Genomic DNA, 25,375 nt, shown 5'->3' with positions numbered 1-25,375 from the left:
CATTGATGTTATTCAATCTCATGTTTACTTGATCATATTATTCATGTATCTATTAAATATTTATATTACATCAATCAAATCATTAGTTATTATCTCTCTTGCATCAATCAAATCATTGAATTTAAATTACTACTAGCGTTCCTTGCACGCGATGCGTGCTATGTTAATTGATTTTCATGTTTTTTTAAGTCACATAATGAATTAGATATTCAAAAGTTTAAAATGACAACTATCTAATCTTAAAATTTAAAAATACAAACAAATATAGTGAAATATCATTTTGGTAAATGAGATAAAATTTAATGGCTAAAAAATATGAGACCAAATAAAATGACTAATTTGTCTAATAATTTTGGTTTTGTTAAAAATTAAATTAGGATATAATCGTAATTGCATCCCAAGTTTCATCAATTAATTGAAATTTAGTTAATTAAAAGCTCTCTAATATAATAATAACTAGTATTTCGCTGCACGCATTGCGTGCTCGTATATTTCATTTTTTTAACGAAGAAAATAAATATAAATTGTAAATTTTATTTAAAAATAATAAAACTATAACGTTTTCCTAAACAAATATTCACAAAAAAAATATCTTATAAAGTGAATGTCATTTTTGTAAATAAAATAATATCAAATGGCACAAAGTGAGTTTTTAATGGCTAAAAAAGAGGAAACCATATAAAATGACTATTTTGCCAATTAATTGTGATTTTATTGAAATTAAGTTAGGAGATAATGATAATTTCAAATCAAGCTTCACCAATTAATTGAAAGTTTGTTAATTAGAGGGTCTCTACTTTAATAATATAATAATAAGATATAATATATATAGTAAGATATTACTTTTAATAAATAATATTATTCAAATTTTATTAATTTTTAAAAAACAAAATGGTAATTTATCATCTTATTTAAAATTTAATCAATAAAATAAAATAAAAATTATTTATCAATCAAACCAAACACTATATTAACTATCATTTTTTTTAATCATTTTTTATATTATTTATCTCTATATTATTATTCTATCTTTAATTTTAAATGGTGCCTATATATACAAATAATATGCATGTCTATTAGACAAAAGATTAGACAAAAAAATACATTATATTTTTTTTTGTCAAAATTGGCCTATATGATATAGATAATTTTTGTATTTTTCTTTAATTTTTTGAATTTTGAAATTTTAAATTGCAGTTTAGTCCCTTGGTTATTTTTACAACTATGATATTACTCTTATTTTAATATAAATCAAATTAATTAAAAATTATTATATAAGTACACAACGCATGCACCGGTACATAAGTTATTATTAATATTGTTGTTGTTATTATTAAATCGGTTGATATGAGAAAACATTTATTATTGTAAGAACTAGTATTCCACATGTATGATGCACATAATGTTACTTTTATGTAATTTTTGATAAAATTAGTAAATATGAGTGCTTGAACAAATAATTAAATTTAAATAAATTAAGGTTGAGTTTGAATGAAATATATGGATTTAAAAATATTTTCACCGTCTAGATACCTTTAAAAAAAATTACATATTGATATTTATTTACATTACAATTGAGCTAATCACAACGATTTTTTAATCCTTATAATATTACAATCGATTTAAATTCATCGTGGCTAGAGAGTGCTTGTCAGAGATTATAAACTCTTTAAATTTGTTAGAAAATATTTTTAAAAAATATTTATAAATTATCAAAATAAATTGTTTGACATATATAAGATGATTTTTTTAAAAAAAAATTTGTTTCAAACCTAATTTTTTAGAAATTTCTTATTCTAATATTTGAATTCCCCATATTATCCTACATATTTTGTTAAATACTCTCCACCCATTTTTCACATTAATCTAAATTTTCAGATTTCAAAATTTTCACTCTCCTATACTTAGCAAGTCTATATACAATCTTGTGTATTTTTTTATAAATAATTTGTTCATAATATTTTAATTACTTAATTGTTTTCATTTTGACACACATTTTTGAGAAAAATCATTATATTTCAATTGTAATGTTTTCTTCTGAATTATTTTTGCATGCATATTGTTGAGAAATTAAGTTTTGGTGTTTACAAGATATGATACTAAACTGAAGTCAAAACTAATATGAGAAACTGATATGAAGCTAAACTGGAGCGCTGAGCCCACAACCGAACTATCACATAAAGAAAGAAGTGCTAAACTGACAAACACGTCTCTCGTATAAAGCTAAACTGATAGTACTCAAGTCAACCAAACTGAAGACACTAAACTGATCTATTGTCAGTTTACCCTTGCGTCCTTTTTGGATAAATTTTTCTGTACTCTGGCACTTTTCGCAGAAGTTAGTGCCTCGATCCAAAGGGAAATGTCGGCTTCAGAGGTTGTTCGTGAAAATGACAATTGCAACGGGAATAATTCGAAATTCTATATGAAGATCCAATTTTGAATTTATGAATGTTGGCATCCGAAGAGTATAAATAAGGATTTTGATCGATTGAAGAACAACTTTTGCCAACTTCACTTACTGTGAATATCTGAAATCTCAAAGCTTGAAAATCGATCAAAGAACTCGAAGCACAAACACTCAAACTGATATTCTGGTCATTGAAGGATCATTTTTGTGCCAAGTCAATCGAGTTGTAAACATCTTTACTTTATCAGTCTATGACTGAAACTGAGTTGTAACTATGAGTTATTGTTTATGCAGTGTATAAGTCCTAAAATTGATTGGGGTTTTGTAAATTGTTTGTAAAATTCAAAGTCTTCTAATGATATCCTTTCGAGGATGAAGAAGAGGTAACGTAGGAGTAATTGAAATTTTTGAACATCCATAAACATCTCATTGTGTTCATTATATCTTTTTCAATTTACCTACTACTATCTATCTTGCATACATTGTTCTTTTCTATGTGTTCAAATCTGTAACTTGAGATATTTTCACGCATACTCAGTTTGTCAAATTACATTAGACATCAAGATAAACATAGAATTCAATCATTAAACCGATTGAATTCTATCCCTACTCGTTAAAATATTTTTAAGTGTATTCACCCCCCTCTACACTCTAAATCGTTCCTAACACATATTACATTTGAAATCTAAAAAAAAATTACAGATTTTTTTTTTGCGAAATAATATTTAAATATTCTTTCAAATATTATAAATTTAGTTTTTTTTTTGTTTTTCTTAGGTATTTATTTATCCAATAATTAAAATCAAATATTGTATTATATAAAAAAATTATAACAGATTTATTTATCTAAGAATCTATATCATCATATTATAATAGATAAGTGTCATATACTAATCGTTTTTTGTCTGTCAAATCACACCAAAATTTTTTCTTATTTTATCCCCAAATTTAACGCATAGCTTCTTTAATTTATCTTGTTTTTTCTTTATCTTATTTTTCAAATTTCATTATCCATTTTTATAAATTTTTCAAAAACATTTTAAAAAATTCTCTTTAATTTTTAAAGACCCACATGTTTTTTTATGTATTATAATTTTTTACGTTTTTTCAAGTAATTGAATTATCGATCACGTGAAAATCACGTGTCATGGTTGCTAGTTATAATAAAATACTCGTATTACATAAAAAAAACTAAAAGTTAAAGTTTTTAATTGTTAAAATAAAATTTTTTAAATGTTAAAATTAAAATAAAAAGTTATACAAATTAAATATTAACAAATGTTAATAACATAGATCAATTAATAGTTTGATAAGATGTGGGATAATAAACTCTATATAGTTAATATAGAATATTCTTTATATTATTTATACAGTAAATATAATAATAACATAAATCGAATTTTTATCTATGTTTAAATTTTTTTACCTCAAATAGTTTATTACTCATAATAGATTTTTTTTAATTTTCAAAAATATTTTTATCTATAATATTATATTCAACCATATATTTATTTATGTTTTCAATTTTAATGATATATTTACAAACGACATTTGAACGATAAAATGTTAGTTTATTTTTTTTTAGCATATTCTCTGTTTATCTATAGATATATAGATAGATAGGTAAAATAACCACTCAATTAAATGCAAAAGTAAAATTTTGTTTGATCACGAAAAAATATACTTTAATTTTTAAAATTAAATCATTATATATATATATATATATATATATTTTATTTTTTTAAAATAAAATAGTTTATCACATTTTTCAATTGGATGGGTTTTTAAATTTAAGTGCTCTGATTTATAGGTTGAATGGGAGGGTATTTTACTAAGCTTATTATAAAGAGCTTATAAGCTCCTAGAGCTTAAAAGCTGTTTTACGAGCTTATAAGCTGTTAGAACTTATTTTAAAAATAATCTGTTAAAGTGTTTGGATAAACTTATTTTAAATAACTTAAAGATGTTGATGTGTTTGATATTATAAGATATTTTTATCGTCGAAATTACCAAAAAGAATATAATTATATGAAAATAATGTTTCGAGTTATACATATATGAAAATAGTTTTAGAATAAACATATATTTTAAAAAATAAAATTATTATAATATTTTATTTTAGAAAAATTTATGTGATTTGATTTTTTTTAAAAAAAATAATATTTAATATTTAATGGGTAAAGTATATGGTGGAGATTTATTAAAATATTTAAGGATATTTTAGAGAGATAAAATGTTAAAATAAAATCTTTTTTAAAAAAGTACCTCCCCCTTACTTTTTTAAAAACAGCTTATAAGCCGTCAAACAGCTTATTTTGACAGCTTATAAGCTGTTTCTAAAAAAATTTACCAAACAGATCCGGAGAGCTTTTAAGCTCTAAAACAGCTTAAAAGCTGCTTTTAAGAGCTTAAAAGCTCTCCCAAACACCCTCTTAATTGCTAAAATTCTGCTCTTGGAAGAGGTAAAACTTGGAAATTTTGGGGAGCATGCGAAGCAATATCATGCTATGCAAACGGAAATCTGTCAGTAATTAAACAATTTAAAGAAACTATGGCTACTGAACAATTTCTTATTTTTTGGAAATTATGTTAGCACTATTTGGAATTTATTGCTGAATTAGTGGATCAGGACAACTGATAACTGAATTCCAAAGAATTACTATTCTATTATGATTTATGATTATGCGTCATGCGATTTTTCATAGCCAATTTTATGTTTTTATTGTGCGTTTTTGAGATATAATATTTACCAACAACTGGTTGTTATGAGGTTGATGAGAGATTAATACATAGTGTCAACTCCAAATAAATCACTGATTTCGGTGTTCGCGATGTAAAGAAGTTTACACAGTTGCTCTTTCTGTTGTAATTTCCACCATTAATTCAATCGTTTCATTTTTTTATTGTTAATTTGGTGGATTTAATATCTTCTTTGAACGGTCTGTTATGGGTCTGTTATGAGATTGATGAGAGATTAATACATAGTGTGAACTCGAAATAAATCATTGATTTCAGTGTTCTAGATGTCAAGAAGTTTACACTGTTGCTCTTTCTGTTGCAATTTCTAATATTAATTTCCTGCTTCGCTCAAACATTGGTGATTTTTTTTTTCAAGTTTACAGGTTGATGACAGAGCTCGCTTTGTTTACACATGAATCAGATGACATTCGATATACGTGAGTTTAAATTTTTTTCCGGTGGAAAGTTTACGTATATGGTTAGTGTACGTGATGAGGTGGGATTTGTGATTGTTTTTTATTCTCTATGATTATTATGAATGTTTATGCTTCATGTGAATTATTAGATCAGATAGGTTTTTAAATTAACTGAGGAAAGGGTTCGGAGTTGGATGCATGATTTATTCTTTGTTGACAATTATTTTTTTATTTTAAATATTTAGAGTTTAAAATTTATTTTTCCAAAAAAATTAAAAAAAAATTATGTTCACTTTTGGCTTTCATGCAATCATTTTTATTGAACTGTCATCTATTGTGCATTTTATATTTAATGACTGAGAATAGAAAATGAGAGGACCAAATATTCTCAGATTCTTTCGCAATTAGTTTAACTTTTAACTTACGGGTGAAATCTATATTTTGTTATTCAATTTATTTTATTTAGTGAAACGGTTTCATAAGCTCATCTACACTTTTAAGAGTTTTGTCCTTACTAGTTTCATTCATCTGCCCCAAATATATGTTTTTATTCTCAATCACTATATCTCTTTATATGTCTTTCAAGTATAAATTTTGAAAATAAAGTGTGAGAATCATAAGAGATAGGAACAATCTATTTTGATTACTTCTAAATCAGTTTAATTTTAAACTCATCGAAGCAATCTATAATTTATTCTTTCAAGTTCTTTAAATTTAAATTGTTATTATTTTACAGATTGTTATACTATATATTCTAACCAAATTTGTTCGGATATTTTGCGATTATCTCTCATTACTTTCGAATTTTAAACTTCAAATATAAAATATATACATTTTATATGACCAGATTTGTTCGGATCTCTTGCGATTATCTCTAATTAATTTTGAATTTTAAATTTCAAATATCAAATATATACATTTTATATAACCTTATCCTTATTCTTATCTATTTACTCTTCTTTAATTATATTGCTACGATTCTTTTGATTTGTTCTATTGGTTTATATTCCAAAACCAAAATTAATATCCGGAGTTGTATGCGTTTATTGAATCCTTCTACAACATTGAAAATCGGGTAAGAAAAATTTGAGTTCAATAAAATATGTATTTCATTCTCAATTACATGTTTCTTAACCACTAATCATTTTTTTTATTTGAAGCATTTAATGTTTTAAATAAATTGCTCCTTTCATTTTTTTTTTCATTTTTATGTTAGTTATCGAAATAGAGTATCAAATCCCTAACCACTGAGGAAAACTCCCTGCAACCCTGGCACTTGGTCTCAACCCTGCCGTGAACCACCGGCGTCGTCCAACCTGAGATCTGCCCCATCGAATTGGGTAACCAGAAAACACATAAATACTGGATATGAGCGACTATGCTCAATACGAAAGCATAGATATACAAACAAATATGATGCATGAAATGACTTTAAGAATCAGTCTGCTCGGGGGCGCCAATCGAATATGCAGTATCGGCTGGAGTCATCTCCGCAGGGTGCATCCACACTCGCTCTATCACCGTAGCGTCAGTCTCCGTCGTCACGACGTCTCCCAGTGATAGACAAATCACAATAATGTAGGGCCAAGCCTCCCTACCAACATGATTCGTCTCCAAAGAGATACAAGTCCAATATGACCATGCATGTGCAGTAAACAGTAAATCATGACACATAAAATGTAACATATAAGCGTATATCATGCCGACTATCTCGGTCAGTACTTACGTACCTCAAAACCAGAATATCTAGAATCACCAATCTATATTCAAACCTACAAGTCAATATTATCTGAGTCACTATTACTGGTCTACAAGCCTTAACCAGACTAATAGATAATCCATAATCCTATTAGGAATCTCAATTTATACTTGTGTCCGTCATCATCCATTTGATGTCGAAACCCCTAACTCATGGGCACAGTTCCGCTACAACTTTTGGCACGCTTCGCCAACTCCTGGACTCCACCTAGAGGCTAGGAAACATATCTAACTAACCAAGAAAAGAGAGGGAAAACTAGTGAATTGGCAAGAAAATGAGGATCCAGACCTCCTATATATATAGTACATTCGGACGATTGGATCTCCTCCGATCGCCACGCGTCTAGGGCTCTCAACAAGTGTCCCTACCAAAACTTCGTACGGTCCGATCTCACTACGTGTGTGACGTCATCTTGATGATCTCGTTTTGGACACCTGGCTTACCTGAGTTCGGATCGTCCGATCTACACTTAGCTTCCGAACTCAAACTTACCTTCCGAACTCTCACTTCGGATCTTCCGATCCCAGGTTCGGATCATCCGAACTCGACCCAAAAATCAAAGTCCAAAATTATTATCTTAATCCCAATTAAACTCTTGATTTGGCTAATTAACATTCCTTAATAACTATTAGTCATTAAACACTTAAATTAGAATGAGAGTTACTACATGTATCATTCTTATATATGAGTGATCTTATTTCTTCAAGCCTGGCTCTTTCCATTTCAATCTATGCTTGCAATTTACATCTTCTTTTTAAGAACTTGGTTCATCACTACTCATGGTTTCTGATACATTCAAGGCATATGCTATTAGATCCGCGTATCCATATTTAACAAGTGGTTTAGTTTGCCTTCTTACTCTATTTATTGCTAGAGTGTTGTGGGGATCTCGGGTTGCTAATCTCATCTTAAAGGCAAAGATAGTTAAATAAAATGAATTCATAATCATCAACGAAGCATGTAAGAAATGAAAACAATTTTTTTTAAAAAAAAAACTAAGGTGTCTCGCTCGAGCGAGCCTCACCTCTCGCTCGAGCGAGCCCTATGCCGCTCGAGCAAGCTGTGCTCTGCTCCTGCTGATCATCTGTTGTTCTTGTGCTGATCTTTCATGCTTTGCTGATGTAAATGCATCTAAACATGCTATATATGGTGTACAATTGAATAAGAACATGATAGCTCCATTTGCAACATGAAAACATCATCCTTAATCTACCTAGATTCTTCCAAAGGAAATACAAACATATAAATTCTCAAGTTATTACACAATCTCATAATAACTTCATCATATATCAAATAAAGAACATCTTGTCTAAGTTCACAATTTGGTACACAATCTGCTAAAACCCGAAGTCATCACGTGCTATGACTCTTCTCGAACTATCCAAGCCATGACTGACTTTCTCATGCCCCAACCTGATGCAATGCACACATACAACAAAGCAACAGCCGGATAACTCCGGTGAGAATAAATCTCAGTATGAACGACATGCAAATACATCATTTAAACATATAAACGCATTCAAATCTTGAATGTAAAATAACATGCTAGCATTTATAAACGCATATTCTAAACCATAGAAATCTCTAGGTTAATGCATAAATGCAATGCATGTGCCAAGAAATAGGCTATCAAATCTGATATCAATAAATCGTAGTTCTGGGATCCCGAGAAAATAAAATCTTTAACTAACCACCGACTCTCCCAATCGAGATGACGCCAAATCTCTCAATCCCCTGACGTTGGTTCAACTATAGTGAGTTATCTAGCTCTGGAAATAAATCTATATTTCGTGCCATGAGTCATCTGACTCTGGAAGTAAATCTACATTTCGTGCCACTCAACTACAGTTCTCCAAACGTCATCTGCACTCTAGGCCTTTCAACCCTCTGTGCTTTTCAGGCTGGAGTTCAAGATGAATGCAACATACTCTGGATGCATCAAATCATACATAAGCTTAAACAACATCTTGAACACATCAATCATATAATCATATAATCACTCAAAGATACTGACAAATCTGTAAGCATCACATGGAATACATAAAACATGTTCAATACAGAAAATAATATAAATCAAAAAAGACAAGTAAACATGTACATAAATGTTCTTGAAATTCAAGAAGATATCTATCTTGAATAATATATCCCATTTATGTAAACATAAACAAGAACATATATTAAATATGCATGTATGTGGTTTTAGGCAACTCGATAATCAAAAACAATCTCGAGTTATTCTGCCCATTTAATTAATGTCTATTCATACCTGTATTCTGATTACAATATCTGACACTTTGGCACTTCTTGATCAACTACAAGCTGTCCAAATCTGTCATCAAACTCGTCATTCAATTTTGTTCAATCTCATGACTACTGTTCAAGATCAATTTGATTCAATCTTTAATTCCATTTCAAACAACTCGAGCTCGCCGACTCGAAATCGATCTCTTGCAATTCAAATCTGAAATGCATTGATATATAATTCAATATGAGCTTTCCTTGTCATTTCATTCTTATTTAGGCTCAAACAATCTACCAACTTGATAACATAACCGGAATTCAAACCGACGGCATAACGGATCAAAACCGAAAATTCTAAACACATGAACACCATCAATACTATGATCTCAACATGATATCATCACCAATTCTTCAGCTGAATTTCGAAATATGCATCCCCTAAATTTCAGAATTGCAATTAATCTTCAAAAATTTATAAACAGGTTCAAACGACGATCTTTTCTCAATCCGTCTTAGATATGCTATCGTCGTATATACTAGAACATGTTTATACAATTAAATCCTAAGTCTAACAACATCTTAAAATTCAAACATGGTATAACTTCATAAAACTTACGTCAAAACGTAGCACTCGCAGCCGCGATCGCAAATATATGCTCAATCGAAAATTCTACCGGGCGGATCAATTTTTATCGGAGTTGAAAGAATCGAAAATGGCTTAAACCCCTTTATTTATCTTTCTCACGTGTAATCTGATGTTGGTGCTAAGATTCTGATGCCTTCCATCCCTTTTACACGTTTAAATGGCAAGTTGCAAGGCAAATTTCACTTTGGCCCCTGAACTTTAGCATAATTGCAAATCAATCCCCGGACAAGCGATTTAATTCAATTTCAATTCTAAATAATTTAAGAATAATAAAATTTAATTCTAAACTCTAAATATTTTTAAATTAAATATTTTCGGATTAAAATGAAATAATTTTGGATCTTATCGCATTTTAGTCCTTGAACTTTTCAATATTCGCAAATTGGTCCTTGCGCGTATTTCATCCTCAACTTAAATTCTTGATATTTATAATCTTGAAATTTACATATTAAATTTCATAAATATCAATTCAAATAGTTTTAATCTTTTAATTTAAGAATTTCGGATATTAAAATCTTTAAATCCGAAAATCCTCAAATTAAATATTTTTGACCCGAAATTGAAATCTCTAATTTCCATAAATTCTTAAATTCATCTTTTCATTCTTATTCGGAATTTAAATCTTAAATCCCTTCATTACGAACTTAATATCTTCGGGCCTTACAAGTGTAATCCTTTAAATCATTGTCATCTTGTGGAGGAATGATCTCTTCATTTTTTGGATGTATATCATGATGAGTTTGCAAATCAGTATTGTCCCTTTGTGACTCCACCATAATGTGATTACCATTTTTGTATTCTTGTAATGACCGAATTCATATGCAATAGGTGTTTGCCTGAAACACTATCCTCGTCAAAAATAATATCCCTACTTATTACAGTTTTCCCAACTCCATTTTCATCCATACTCTATATCCTTTAATTCCCTCTGGATATCCAAGGAAAATGGACTTCTTGGCTCCTGTTGAAGTTTTTCTTAATTTATATGTATATAAGCAGTACATCCAAACAATCTTAGTGTTTCATAATCCCTTTGCTTTCCTGACCATACCTAAATTGGTGTCTTGAAGTCCAGATCCACAGATGGACATCTATTTATAAGATAACATGTTTTAGCTGTTGCTTCCCCCAAAAAAACTTGTAGGGAGTTTAGCATTTGAAAGCATGCATCTAACTCTTTCAAGCAAGGTACGATTCATCCTTTCAGCAAGTTCATTCTGTTGTGGATTATGTCTGACTGTCAAGTGCCTTGCCATGCCACTTCTTTTGCACAGATCATTAAAATCATGGTTGAGATACTCCAAACCATTACAGTTCTCAATCTTTTAATCTTTTTACATGTTTGGTTTTCAACTAGAGTTTTCCAGTCTATGAACTTCTTCAGGGATTCATTTTCGTGCTTCATTGTATACAGCCATACTCTTCTAGAGTAGTCATCAATGAACATTATGAAATAACTTGATCATCCATGAGTTTGAGTACTTGCAGGTCCCCATACATCTTAATGTATGTAATCCAGTGTACTCTTAATCCTAAGTTCTGCTCTTTTGAACTTAACTTGGGTTTGTTCAATTCAACTAGCCCTCTTTCACTTATATGTCTTAGAGGGCAGATCATGCAATGATCATACTGCTTTGAATGCTCATGTTAGCTTAGATAAAACTAAGCTATGACACGCCACGATGGGAGTTTTGAGGTGAGTTGGATTACTTATTCACGTATCCAATCACATTTGAGGATTGAGTAAGGTGCACAAGAAAATGCAACGTGATAGCCACGTAGGATAAAAGCTCTTTGAACGAATCTAACGAAAATAACAGAATAAGTGAAAAGTTACGCATAAGAACAGAGAGGAGGAAGGAAGGTGTGGGACCCCGGGTGCTACAACCAAAACAACGACGTCAAACACTTCCGAGAAAATTTATTTTATTTTTTTCTTGAGCGCAACTACCATGCGCATGTTTCATGCGTGTGCAACTACACATCCTCATGCGCTGCTGCGCAAGGATGTCTCGCATTTTTGCGCAGCAGCGCGTATTCCCAGTGCACGGCTCTACCCAAAAATTGCCTTTTCTATTCATTTTTCTGAAATTAGCCAAATTATTCAAAAACTCGGAAAATTTAGAATCTCAAACATGGTTAAACTATACAATCCAAAATAAGTGCAAAACCATCAAATGAGATTTAAAAAAAAGATCATTCTTCAACATACGAATATTCGACTCCTCTGGGTAAAATCAACACAACCCGTCAAAACCACCAGGAATTCCACTTATAATCTCATCCCAAGTACTCATGGCCCTTTATGACTCGGTCCTGGATTACCTGTTGCAACGCACACACACAAAACAAAGCAGCAGCCGGAAAATCGGTAAGTATAAAACTTAGTATGAACAACGAAAGCATGTAATCAATATATAAGTTCAACGCATTTCAAAATCTATAAAACTCAATCAATACTTTTCAAAATATTTTATGCTTTTGTGAAATGCATGATTAACGAATGATGGCTTCCAAATGACAGGTATCAAGTCATCGAGGTTCATATTCGACCCCGGCCTCAAGGTTCACATTCAACCTTCACTACAAGAAAATTGCAAAACGACAACGGATATTATCCGTTGTCGTAGGGGGGGGAAAAACCGTTGTAACTGGGGGCGTTGTAAAAAGCGTGCCCTATTACAACGGTTTATATCCGTTGTCGTAGATATCCTACCACAACGGTTTTGCAACAGTTTGTAACCGTTGTCGTAAGTCTTCAAAGACAACGGTTCTGCAACAGCGTCAATCCGTTGTCATTGACACTTTAAGACAACGGTTTTTATCCGTTGTCGTTGCTCAAATAAAAAACAAAAAAAAAATTATTTTAATATACAAATTTTCAATATTATAAATGAAACAAAATTTAAAATTTCTAAAATAAAATTTAAATAAAATTTTTCAATATTCCAAATCAATATTCTAATTCTAAATTCTAAATCAATACACACTAGAAAATATAAATCGAGTAATGAACTAATCTATATAAATTAACTCGGAACTTTCCTATATATCGAGTTATGAACTAATCTATATAAATTAACTTGAAACACTCCTTCTAGATTATCCCCTCGTTGTAGAGTATTGTGTATGACTAATTGTTTATTATTCATTGTACTTTCCACAGCAACAAAAAGCTTTGTGGTAGTGAAAGCGGAAGGCAAAGAGCTGGAATGTGTTGGAACCATCGAACTCACAGTCTGCAATGCCTAATGTTTGTTTCGCACTTTTTCCTCGGAAGACTGTGAGGTATTTTTCGGTGCTACCCGAAACCCAGAATCTGAATTCACGATGGTTCAAATGCGGGGGCGGGTTGATTGATTTCCAGTCTGCATCAGCTAAGTACTTCAGTGATTTCAATGCTTGGAGTCTAACTTTGCCATGCTTGTCAACTGTGAGGTAGCTACCCCCATCCGAGCATTTGTCCATGTAGTTCCTAAATCTGCTTAATTTTAAGACAAGATAAAGGTTATACCTTTTGGAATTCAAACAAACTGTAGCAGAAGAAATTCGATGTTGTGTGGACGTGTACTCGACTAAAAGTCTCTAAATGTAAACGTGATGATTCGATCTTGAGTTCGTTTTTATTTGGGGCTACATGGGTTTGGCTCATAAGGGGATATACAGTACATCCATGTTTGGTACGGATCATTGGACTAATTTATCTGACAGATCACACTCAAAACATAACCAGAAACACTAACCTTAATCGAGAGATGACAAAATGGCCTCCAGATTTCAGGAAATAGGATGCATTTAGAGCTAAAATTCTTGCCTGAAAAAATTACAAGGAGCATGTATCACGGCATTATCGATGAGAACAAAACTTAGATGTCTCTTGGCACCCAACTTAATCACAACATATTAAACAGAAACTAATCAATAACACCAACTATATAGTAAAACATACACAGCTTGTTAGTCATTCGTATTACAAAGAATAAATATTGTAAACCAAGGAAACTTCAAGGGTTCAAGGGCTAAAACAAACTTAAAATCAAAGATAAGTTGCACATTACAACAGGGTCAAGTATAGAACCATAATAGTTCTCATACCCGGCTCTAGTTCTGGACTTCAATAGATTGAGAGATGCTGATATATTTTGCTCCACAAGCTTTCTGGTATGTTCCCTAAAGATATCTGCTGCAAGCTGGGGAAAAAAACACCTTAGGCACTATATCTATCTTCTCATTCTTATATAAACAACAGTATGGGCAGTGGCATCAACTATCTGATGGCTACATATGCTATTTGGTTCCCAGTATTTTTTTTTGTTTATTTACCTCGTCAGAAAGTCGGTACAGAAGTTGTGCTTCTCTGAGGCTGATCAACTGACTCGCATTAAGAGCTAGCAAACATAAAGACACATAAATAAGTTGCAATGTCAACCTATTGTTACCGTTAGTCAAGTGTAGAATTTAGCGACGAATTTAATAACGTAACAATTATGATAATAACAAAAGATCATATTCACATATTAGAAGTAAAATTCTGCCAGATGGAATCTACATGAATCAATCTAAGTAAAAAGACTTACATCTTAACAACATTCAGCTTAAATGCAGGACATCTAAAGTGATGCATTACCTGATTACCAGTTCAAGTCGCTTTAAGATATATCACAATGACAAAAAAATTACATTTTTCAACATACTTATTCTTGGTTATCTGTTAAAGCAGAAGCCTAAATGCAAGTTAAATAAATGAATTGAAATGGAATAAACATGAGAAATTTTGCTTGAAAGATTTTTCAAGACCAACCATAGGATATAAATCTAACAGGGTTTTCTATCAACAAAAAATGATATTATGAAACTTATGGGGCACATAAAACAACCACGTGATGGGCATTACCTTGGGCAATCGATTTAAATTTGAAAGCATAGAGCCTCTAGGCATTATCCTGGACAGCAACCTCAACCTGACAGACCAGGTTATTTGATGACAATAGAAATTCTAAAATGGAGCAATGGATTTGCAGAACCATGAATTTCAGTTTTATCCACACTTACCCAAAGAAAACACTAGAAAACTTCACGGTCAACTATGTCAAGAAAATATAACCGGAAAGTTATACAATGCTCAAATACCTGGGCATCAGTGACCTTGAGCACGCGTTTCCAGGGTAACAGGAAAAAAGAGGAGATTTAAATACAGTGAGGTAGATTCAAGTCCCCTAAGTCCACAAAATCTGCTCACGTTCAACCCCTCAAATCCGAACCAAAACAGTCCGTTTGATCCACAACCCCCAAGTCCCTGTCATAGCATCACTAGCCAACTTCTAGGCTCCCAAAAGCTCCTTAGAGTATACCATAATACAACCCAATATCAGCTCCACCAATGCACCCACTAACCAATTCCTACGAAGCTGGATAGTTTGAAACATCCCCAACCAACGTCACGTTTCAATTCCATTCATTCTAACGCTACCACGTGAACTACATATCACCCGTGGTAGCCCCTACATCATCACACCAACAGCCACCATCAACACACAACAGAAAACACGAACAAGGCAACCAACAAAATTCTGAAGTTTTCGAAAAAAACACAAGCATGATATACATTCTTTTCAAAGTCCAAAAAATCGATTTAATCAATACATAATATCATCATACAATCGGCCTCCAACAAGAATCCAACAACAAAGTAAATCCATCGGCCGATAGAGGAGGAATCTGCACAGGGCACGCATATTTTTTTTCAAAAAATTCGAAAATGGGAAATGCACTAGCTATCAACGAAATGCTGACACAATAATCATATATAAAATGCAAGAAATAGACCACAATCTTGCCTATCTTATGCAAGAAACAAGAAATCGAAGAGGGCCAATCAATCGGGTGTTGCGGCCGAGAGCAAGCTGAGCGAGGGAAATCTGGAGTCCAAGAACAGCGAGCTCGAGCTGCTCTTCTAGCTGGCCATGGAGCTATTTTGGAAGAGAAATCGAAGCTGGCGATGCTTGGGTGAAGATTGAGGGAACGGAAATGAAGAACAGGGGAATCGCGACAAGAGTGGGCGGCTAGGGTTGAGAGTTGAAAAAAGAATCGCGATATAGAGAAGAAGCTTGAAATGGAATAGATGGTGCACGTATAGGAAAAGAAAATAATATAGAGAGATTTTTTAAAATGGACTTTTACAAATACCAATAATCAAATATAACCTTAATGTAAGTTAATTTTTAAAACTAGCCTTAAGTTTCAAATATATCCTTTAACACATTATTACATTAAACATACAAACATATTAATTTGAACTAATATGATAAGATATTTTATTAAATAATTGGTCTATTGCACTTGTGTTTTAATTTAATTGCATTTGTTTTTATATTCAGATTTATTTTATATTTAATTTATATTTATAATATAACTTTTATATAATTATAAATTCTTAGCATGAATTAATTGTAATAGGTATTGTTATTATTATCTGATCTATAAATACAAATTCATGACTAAAAAAACTCAACATAAATAAGTATAATCCTTGTGTATTGTTATTAACACTACTATATATTGTCATTAATAATATTATTAGTTTCCCTTTTAAAAAATATTATTAGTTTATTTATTATTATTCCCTGTTAAATATTCTTCAGATTATTATTTAAAATTAATATTTGTTTTGTGATTAATATTATCGATCTCAAATTATTCCTTATCATTTAGTATTATATTTATTAGGATTATTAAAATTATTAATATAATTTCTACTTTTATCATTAATATAATTATTTTAATAAATTCTCATTTTTAATATTTTAATTTATTATCATTCATATTAATATGATATTATTATTATTATTATCATGATGAAAAATTAATTATTCATTAAGAATACATAATTTTATTATTCAATTTATGATTAATGTTATCAATATCAAATCATTTCTTATCATTTAGTATTATACTTATTACGATTATTATAAGTATTAATATAATTTTCATGTTTATCATTAATATAATTATTTTAATTAATTATAATTATTTCTTCATATTAATATATTATTATTATCACGATGATAAATTAATTATTCATGAAGAAAATAAATAATGCATAATAAAATAATTTTATTTCAATTATTTAGGAAAGTGATTCTTATTTCTCTAAGTTGTAATATTTTATTGAGATAATGGAATGAATAAGGAAAGGGAATTTTTGGATTATTAAACTATAAAAGGTTATATTTTATAATATTTAATAATGAAGGCTATTTTTAAAAATAGCCTACAAATGTGGGCTAGAATAAGTAAATTCTCAATAATATATCATTTTTAAAAATAAAAATAAAAATAAGAATAAAAATATCAAAGACAACGGATTATAAAAAATCGTTGTTGTAGCTTCAAAAAATCCGCTTAAAGACAACGGTTTTTAAAAACCGTTGTATTTGACCTTAAAAAAATGCACAAAGACAACGGTTTCCAAAAACCGTTGTTGTAGCTCAAAAAAACCCGCTAATAGACAACGGTTTTTAAAAACCGTTGTCTTTTGCCCCAGAAAGACAACGGTTTTTCAAAATCCGTTGTCTTTGATAAAAAAAAATGTTTAAAGACAACGGTTTTAGTGAAAACCGTTGTTAAAGGGTCCAAGACAACGGTTTTGCCATAAAACCGTTGTCTTTTGTGTGTTGTTGAATTAACATTTTCTTGTAGTGCTTGACAGCGATGTTGTAACTCGTCATCGCATCGATGTTGTAACTCGCCATCGATTCATCATCAATGTTATAACTCGACATTGATGGTGTTTAATTCATCGTTAATGTTATAACTCGTCATTGAAGGTATTTCAATTCCAAGGAACATAGGCTCAATATGAATGAGATGATGCAGTATAAAATGTCGATGCTATAACTCATGCATAGCTCGTGATCATTTCAAATCATCTTAACTCATATGCATGTTAACTCATTCGATTCATATGATGGCCAAATGAAATAGCAAGTATCGGTAATCATCGAACAATATCAAATAAATCAGTCAAACGCATGTATCGAAACATATAAATCAATCAATAGCACATAAACATGTAAAGTGTGTGATTTAGGGGCTCGAGAATCAAACTTGTCTCGAGTGCTCAATCCCCAATAATTCCTCGTATGCCCATACCTTCAATAAAATTCCGGAATGCTCAAATCTGCAAAGCTACAACAATACAAATTTATACCAATTCCCATTCGATCAAGTATCGATATTTTTCAAGGCAATAATCGACTCAAACCTCGATCGAATTCCCAACAACTTGAATTCGATATACTCCAATTCAAATCTGAAATAGATATTATGATCCATCAATCATTCTCAATTTCATCGGTTCCATTATAACTAAAAAACTCATTCAAAATTTGAACCGACGACATAACGGTTAACACCCGACATTTCTGAAATTCCTCAACATCAATAACATGATGTTTCTATCACAGCATCATCATCAATTCATCCTCAAATTCTCAATTTATACACAACACCTTAAATGAGAATTTCCAAAAAAATCATTCAAAAATGGAAAACATATTCAAACGATGATATTTTCTCAAACCGTCTTAGATATATTATTTCTATTAACTCTAGAACATGTTTGTCAAATAAATTCTCAAATCCAACAACACCCAAAAATTTGAATTTCGTAGAATCTTACCAAACTTACATCAAAATGTATCTCTTGGCGCAAGGATTCCAAAACCATGCTTGGATCGAAATTATACCGGTCGTATGATCGGTTTCGAAGCTTGAAACGTGAATAACAATGGTGGCTATAGCTTCTCTCCTTCTTCTCGTTTTTTTTCTTTTAAAGAGAGAATGATGATGATGATAATTGAGATGTGAAACATCTCAATAAATGATGTTTGTTCATTTTGTAGTTTAGTCCTTGAAATTCTCAAAACTACAATTCAGTCTTTGCTGAATTTTTCAAACTTCAATTCAGCCCTTAAACTTCTTAAACTTGGAATTTAAATCCAAAATTCCATAATTTATCAAATTAAATATTTTTGGGGCATTACAGAAGGAATGCTAGAAAACGAGCTGTAGATACAAGCATACTCACCAAAGGCATCGATATTTTTGTTTCTTGAGTTCTGTAATCTTCGGAGATTATATTGATAGTTGATCACAAGTGTTTCCATCTTTGATTCTCGATTCAATTCTCAAATGTGTATTGTGATGGTGAAGCAAACTCATCGATTGTAAAACGATTATTGTACTTGGTTTTCTGATGATAGTGAATGAGCCTTGGGCCATCAAGTGGATGTAGGATATTAAGATCCGAACCACTATATATCGTTGTGTTGTTTTATTTGTTTCGTCGATTGATTACTGTTTCATTGATTCATTGTTGATTGCTTCTGTTTCGATTAAAGAAGTTGTATATGGTTGTTTGCTGATTATGCACAAGATCATTATTGAATGTGTTGTGGATATTGTTTTAAACTCAACAAAATTAGAGTAAATTTGTTTTAAATCCTAAAATTCAAACTCAACTTATGTAGCATAAAAACTATGTGTTTGCACTTTCTATTCTAAAAAAAATTATTTACGCACTACATGTCCCGCATATTTTTTCTCTGATATAAATCGATATAACATGTTGAAAATATGATAATAATATATTTTATTTGAGCACAAATTCTATATATGATTTTTGAGTACACAAACATATTTAAAAATTATCCATATTAATTCACATCTGTATTTTCTTGAATGAAAATCATTATATAGAACACTGAAAATATAATACTAATATATTATATTTGAGAATCAATTGTATCAAATTGGTAATAATATATGATTGTTGAATACCCATAAATTGTTGCAAGTATTGATATTAATAAATCTGTTGAAATTTTATATACTCAAAATCATATATTTTGTGCTGGATTATACTTGGTGCTCAAAAAATGTGAACACGTATTTTAAAAAAAAATTAGCCCAATTTAAAAAAAAAATTACCCAATTAAAGAACGGTTAATTGGAAATAAATCCCTAATTCAAACTTCATGTTTGTGCTCAGTCCCTAGCTCAGAAAACCTTAGTTTAGGATCCCCGACACTCTTGAAAAATTATTTTAAGCTCCCTAGCAACTAAATCACACATATTTTCTATTTTTTTAATAATTTCTCTTCTCCTTTTTATGTCCTCTCTCGTTCCCTTTCTCATCTTTGTTCTCTCTCCTTTTCATTGTAACAATTTTCCATTTTTTTTTCTCTTTTCATGTTGAAGACAGAAAACTAAATCCATAGTCACCGGCAAAGTCGACATCCACCGGCGTAGTTGACATCCACTGTCGGAAGCCAATGTACGAGGAACACCAACGTATTCTTTTAATTATAGGGTAAGTTGCTGAAACCATTTTGATTTACATCTAAGGTTTGAATTTGTGGTCGTGATTGTGCGATCCAGTCGATTAATTAAATAAATTTTCTTGAAATCAATATCTTGTTTTTAGAAAAAGAAGTTTTGTTAGCATTACGTGTTCTGCTATTTTTTATGCCTTTTGGGTTGATTTTTCATTAATGGTTCATCTTAATTGAACGAAAATTGAAGTGGGTTTTAGTTTTTATAGCTCGGGTTTGTGATTGGGAGCTAAATCGTGAGATTCTCCTAAATGTTTTGCTTTAGTTTGTGATATATTCAATTTTGTGAATTATTTTGTATTACGGCTCTTTCATGGATGTCTTTTTATGGACTTTTACAAATTACAAATTTTGATATGTTAATTTTCTCACCCATTTTGTTGACGCAACTGTTACCAAAATAATTTTTTGACTATGGGTTGCACATTGTGAAGTGTGATTTGATGTCATTTTATGGTTTGTGGTTGGTTAAGTATTGTGACTCTTGCGGAAAAATTACCAATTCTTATATTTTTACTGGTATATGTATGCATTTGGTGTCTATCAATTGAAAGATTCTTATGTCCACTTTCTACTTTTATTCCTTAAAATGTTTGCTGCCATGTGTGCGTCTTTTCTTCTCTTAATCTAAAAATTGATTGTGTAACCTCTTTGACGATAAATTCTAAAGAGATGGGGTACTTTCATGATTTTGGTTCTTTTTCCACCACTTTTGTTCGAATTTTGAAGGGTTTTGTTCGATTTACTGCTTGTATTTTCCTGCAGATTGTTTCGTTTTGTCGTTGGTTTAATCATATTTTATAGTTGATCTCTGTATTTATGTTTTTCTCCCTTCTCTTTTTTATTGTCAAATGTACTTTCTAGATATTTGGAATTTTTTCAGTTTCTAGATTGGTTGTGATTGCTTAATTGTTGGTTGAGATTATGCATCTTGAATTTTAATTCATTTTATTCACTGCTTTGTTTTTGGCATACTGAGTTTGAGGGTGAATTTTAATTCTTCCTTTCTGTAAAATATTGTGTGGTATCTAAACAATTGGGATACATGATTCACAAATTCCATTGTTTCTCAGATCGGAAGTTGAAGCTACCGAAGCACAAAAAGATCGAAATGGAGTCTTCAAACAGAAGCGGAAGAACACATGTGAAGCCTAACATTGATTTAAGATTCCCTCCTACACCTTTGTGTTCCTGTCAAAGGATGGCTGATATTAAGGTTGTTACTTCTGAGAAAAAAAATCTAAAGGTATGTTGTATTACTGTTGCTCGAACAATCAGTGTGGTTTTTTTCGTTGGTGCAAACCAGACTATGCTACATGGTTACTTGGACCTGGACTTGTGGGAGAAGATACAAAAATTCAGGGCAGTAGAGATAAATCCCAGAGCACCCCCAATAGTGATGAAACCAAAGACAAGCAAAAAGAATTTTGCGATGAAAATTGCGTGGAAGTTGGGACAAGATCTGGTGGATCCCGTGTCGGTGATGGATATGTGCACATTGGTTGGGTTGCTTGTTTGTTGCTCTTAGTTTTATTGATTGTAATCTCTATTAAATAAGTGAAAGTAGTTGATGCTTTGGTGTAAGTTTGGCTTAGTCAAGCACATTGCAAATTGTGTTGAACTTGTTTTTTTGTATTGAATGAGTAATTGCAATTGCGTGAGTCCTATTTTAACTGTATTAATATTTCAAGTAGTTTTCATTGTATCAAAGTTTGCGACATTAGTAATAATACTACAATTAGTCTTAGTATTATCATAGTATTCTACATTAGTACCACATAAAAATCTAATTGATACTGAACATACATGAAAGAACCAAGACCATGAATTTACACTGTTAAATTCGGTACATCTTCCATACATATTTTTCATTGTGGTGTTGGTTCGTGTTCATAAACGCAGTACCAATTATATTGATATGTAGTACTTTAGCTTGAAAATGAAGTATAATAATGTATCATTGTGGTATGAGATTCTGTTAAATTTGGTACATCTTCCATACACATTTTTCATGGTGTTGTTGGTGCTTGGTTAGAAACGCAATACCAATTATATCGATACGAAGTACTTTAGCTTGCAAATGAAGTATAATAATGTCTAATTGTGGTATGAGATTTTGTTAAATTTGGTACATCTTCCATACATGTTTTCCATAGTGGTGTTGGTGCGTGTTCTGAAACACAGTACCAATTATATCGAAACGTAGTACTTTAGCTTTCAAATGAAGTATAACAATGTCTCATTGTGGTATGATATTCTGTTAAATTTGGTACATCTTTCATACATATTTTTATGGTGGTGTTAATGCGTGGTCAGAAACGCAGTACCATGTAGTACATTTTATCGCAAATGAAGTATAGTAACGTCAAATTGTGGTATGATAATTTGTTAAATTTGGTTCATCGTCCATACTTGTTTTACATTGTGGTGTTGATGTGTGGTCAGAAACACAGTACCAATTATATGGATACGTAGTACATTTTGTCTCAAATAAAGTATAATAACGTCTAATTGTGGTATGAGAATTCGTTAAATTTGGTACATCGTCCATACATGTTTTACATTGTGGTGTTGGTGCGGGATCAGAAACGCAATACCATTTATATCGATATGTAGTACTCTAGCTTGCAAATAAAGTATAATATTGTCTAATTGTGGTATAGGATAATATTAAATTTGGTACATCCATACATGTTTTCTATGATGGTGTTGATGAGTAGTCAGACGCAGTACCAGTTATATTGATCAGTAGCATATTATGTCGCAAATGAAGTATAATACGTTCTTACTTTGGCATGATGTTTTTTTTAAAAAAAATTGGTATGATGATTAAATAAATGGAAATTAAACATCTATTATACCAAAATACAATACCAACTTCATCAACATAGTTATCCATCCGATCAAAATACAGTATAAAATACACCCAAAAAAATTATGTAACTAATTCAAACATATGCTTATAAATTCAAGAAATATGTAACATCTATGGTGATTAATGACATATATATAATTATCTCAAACATATGTTTATACAACCAATATATATATATATATATATATATATATATATATATATATATATAGCATTCATGGTCATCAATGACATATAACTCACTCAAACATATGCTTATATATCCAAGATATATGTAGCATCTATGATCATAAATGGTATATTACTCACTCAAATATATGTTTATACAACCAAGATATATGTAACATCTATGATAATTAATGACATATAATTACTCAATCACATGTTTATATATCCAAGATATATGTAATATTAATGTTCATTAATAACATATAACTCACTCAAAAATATGTTTATACATCTAATATATAGGTAACCTCTATGATCATTAATTTAATGATATGTAAGTATCTCAAACATATAAAACATATATTTACACTCAAACATATTGTTATACATCTATGATATATGTGCAATCATGGTTTTGGTGCGTGTTCAAAAATGCAGTACCAATATATCGATACGTAGTATTTTAGCCTGCAAATGCAGTATAATAATGTCTCATTGTGGTATGAGATTCCGTTAAATTTGGTACATCTTCCATACATGTTTTCAATGGTGGTGTTGGTGCGTTGTCAGAAACGCAGTACCAGATATATCGATACGTAGTATTTAGCTTGCAAATAAAGTATAATAATGTCTAATTGTGGTATGAGATTTTGTTAGATTCGGTACATCTTCCATACATATTTTTCATTGTGGTGTTGGTGTGTGTTCATAAACTCAGTATTAATTATATCGATACGTAGTACTTTAGCTTGCAAATGAAGTATAATAATGTCTAATTGTGGTATGAGGTTTTGTTAAATTTGGTACATCTTTCATACATGTTTTCCATGGTGGTGTTGGTGCGTGATTAGAAATGCAGTACCAATTATATCGATACGTAGTACTTATGTCTTTATTTGTTGTACATGCTAGCTTAATTGTGGTATCAATAATACCTAATGTCTGGTACCATAAACACATGTATGAGTTATTGATCTTTGTTTTTGGATGGTATTAACAGTACAAATTTTCTTACTATGTAGTACTTATTTCTTGATTTGTGGTATATAATAGCTAAATTGTGGTATCAATAATATCCAAACACGGTACCATGGACACATGTATGAGTTGTATTCGTTCTTGTATGCTATCAACAGTAAGAATGATCTCACTATGTAGTACTTATATCTTTATTTATGATACACTATAGCTTAACTGTGGTATCATTAATACTCAATGCGTGGTACCATGGTCACATGAATGAGTTAATGATATTTGTTCTTTTACGGTATCAGTAGTACCAATGAATTTATTATATAGTGTGTATATCTTGATTTGTTGTATGATGAATAATAATAGTACTACAGTTACGTGCACTTGGTATTAATATCATGATCAAAATAATTCTACTTCTAGAATAATATTAGTACTACATGTGGTTGAACCAAAAAACACCAACGTCGTCAACACTTTTATCTATAAGGTATTAACAGTACAAAAAATCTTATTAGGTAGTACATATGTCTTTAATAGTGGTACATTTTAGCTTAATTGTGGTATCAATAATACCATTGTGTGGTACCATGAACACATGTATGGGTTAGTGATCTTTGTTCTTGGATGATATTAGCAGTCAAATGATCTTACTATGTAGTACTTATGTCTTGATTTGTGGTATACAATAACTTAATTGTGGTATCAATAATATCCAAACACGGTACCATGGACACATGTATGAGTTGTATTCG

The 25,375-nt window shown here is 30.7% G+C and overlaps 2 long non-coding RNA genes across 3 annotated transcripts; one reads left to right on the top strand and one right to left on the bottom strand.

Annotated features, from left to right (window-relative positions):
• Window positions 1–13,214: 13,214 nt before the first annotated feature.
• LOC140883777 (uncharacterized) lies at window positions 13,215–16,221 on the bottom strand. 2 transcript variants are annotated; one of them, XR_012150462.1, is made up of 6 exons: window positions 16,049–16,221; window positions 15,106–15,929; window positions 14,535–14,599; window positions 14,307–14,401; window positions 13,955–14,025; window positions 13,215–13,692 (listed from the first exon to the last, which is right to left on the bottom strand). It is a non-coding gene; the product is annotated as an uncharacterized lncRNA (long non-coding RNA). The 2 variants fall into 2 exon arrangements; XR_012150461.1 differs by having other exon boundaries at window positions 15,106–16,221.
• A 4,245-nt stretch (window positions 16,222–20,466) lies between these two features.
• Window positions 20,467–22,243, top strand: LOC140878161 (uncharacterized). Its single transcript, XR_012149315.1, has 3 exons — window positions 20,467–20,583; window positions 21,679–21,821; window positions 21,912–22,243. It is a non-coding gene; the product is annotated as an uncharacterized lncRNA (long non-coding RNA).
• The last annotated feature ends 3,132 nt before the right edge of the window (window positions 22,244–25,375 follow it).

Source organism: Henckelia pumila, chromosome 2, assembly GCF_033568475.1.
Source record: "Henckelia pumila isolate YLH828 chromosome 2, ASM3356847v2, whole genome shotgun sequence".
Classification (NCBI taxonomy): domain Eukaryota; kingdom Viridiplantae; phylum Streptophyta; class Magnoliopsida; order Lamiales; family Gesneriaceae; genus Henckelia; species Henckelia pumila.
This window is presented reverse-complemented; position numbering and strand designations above follow the sequence as displayed.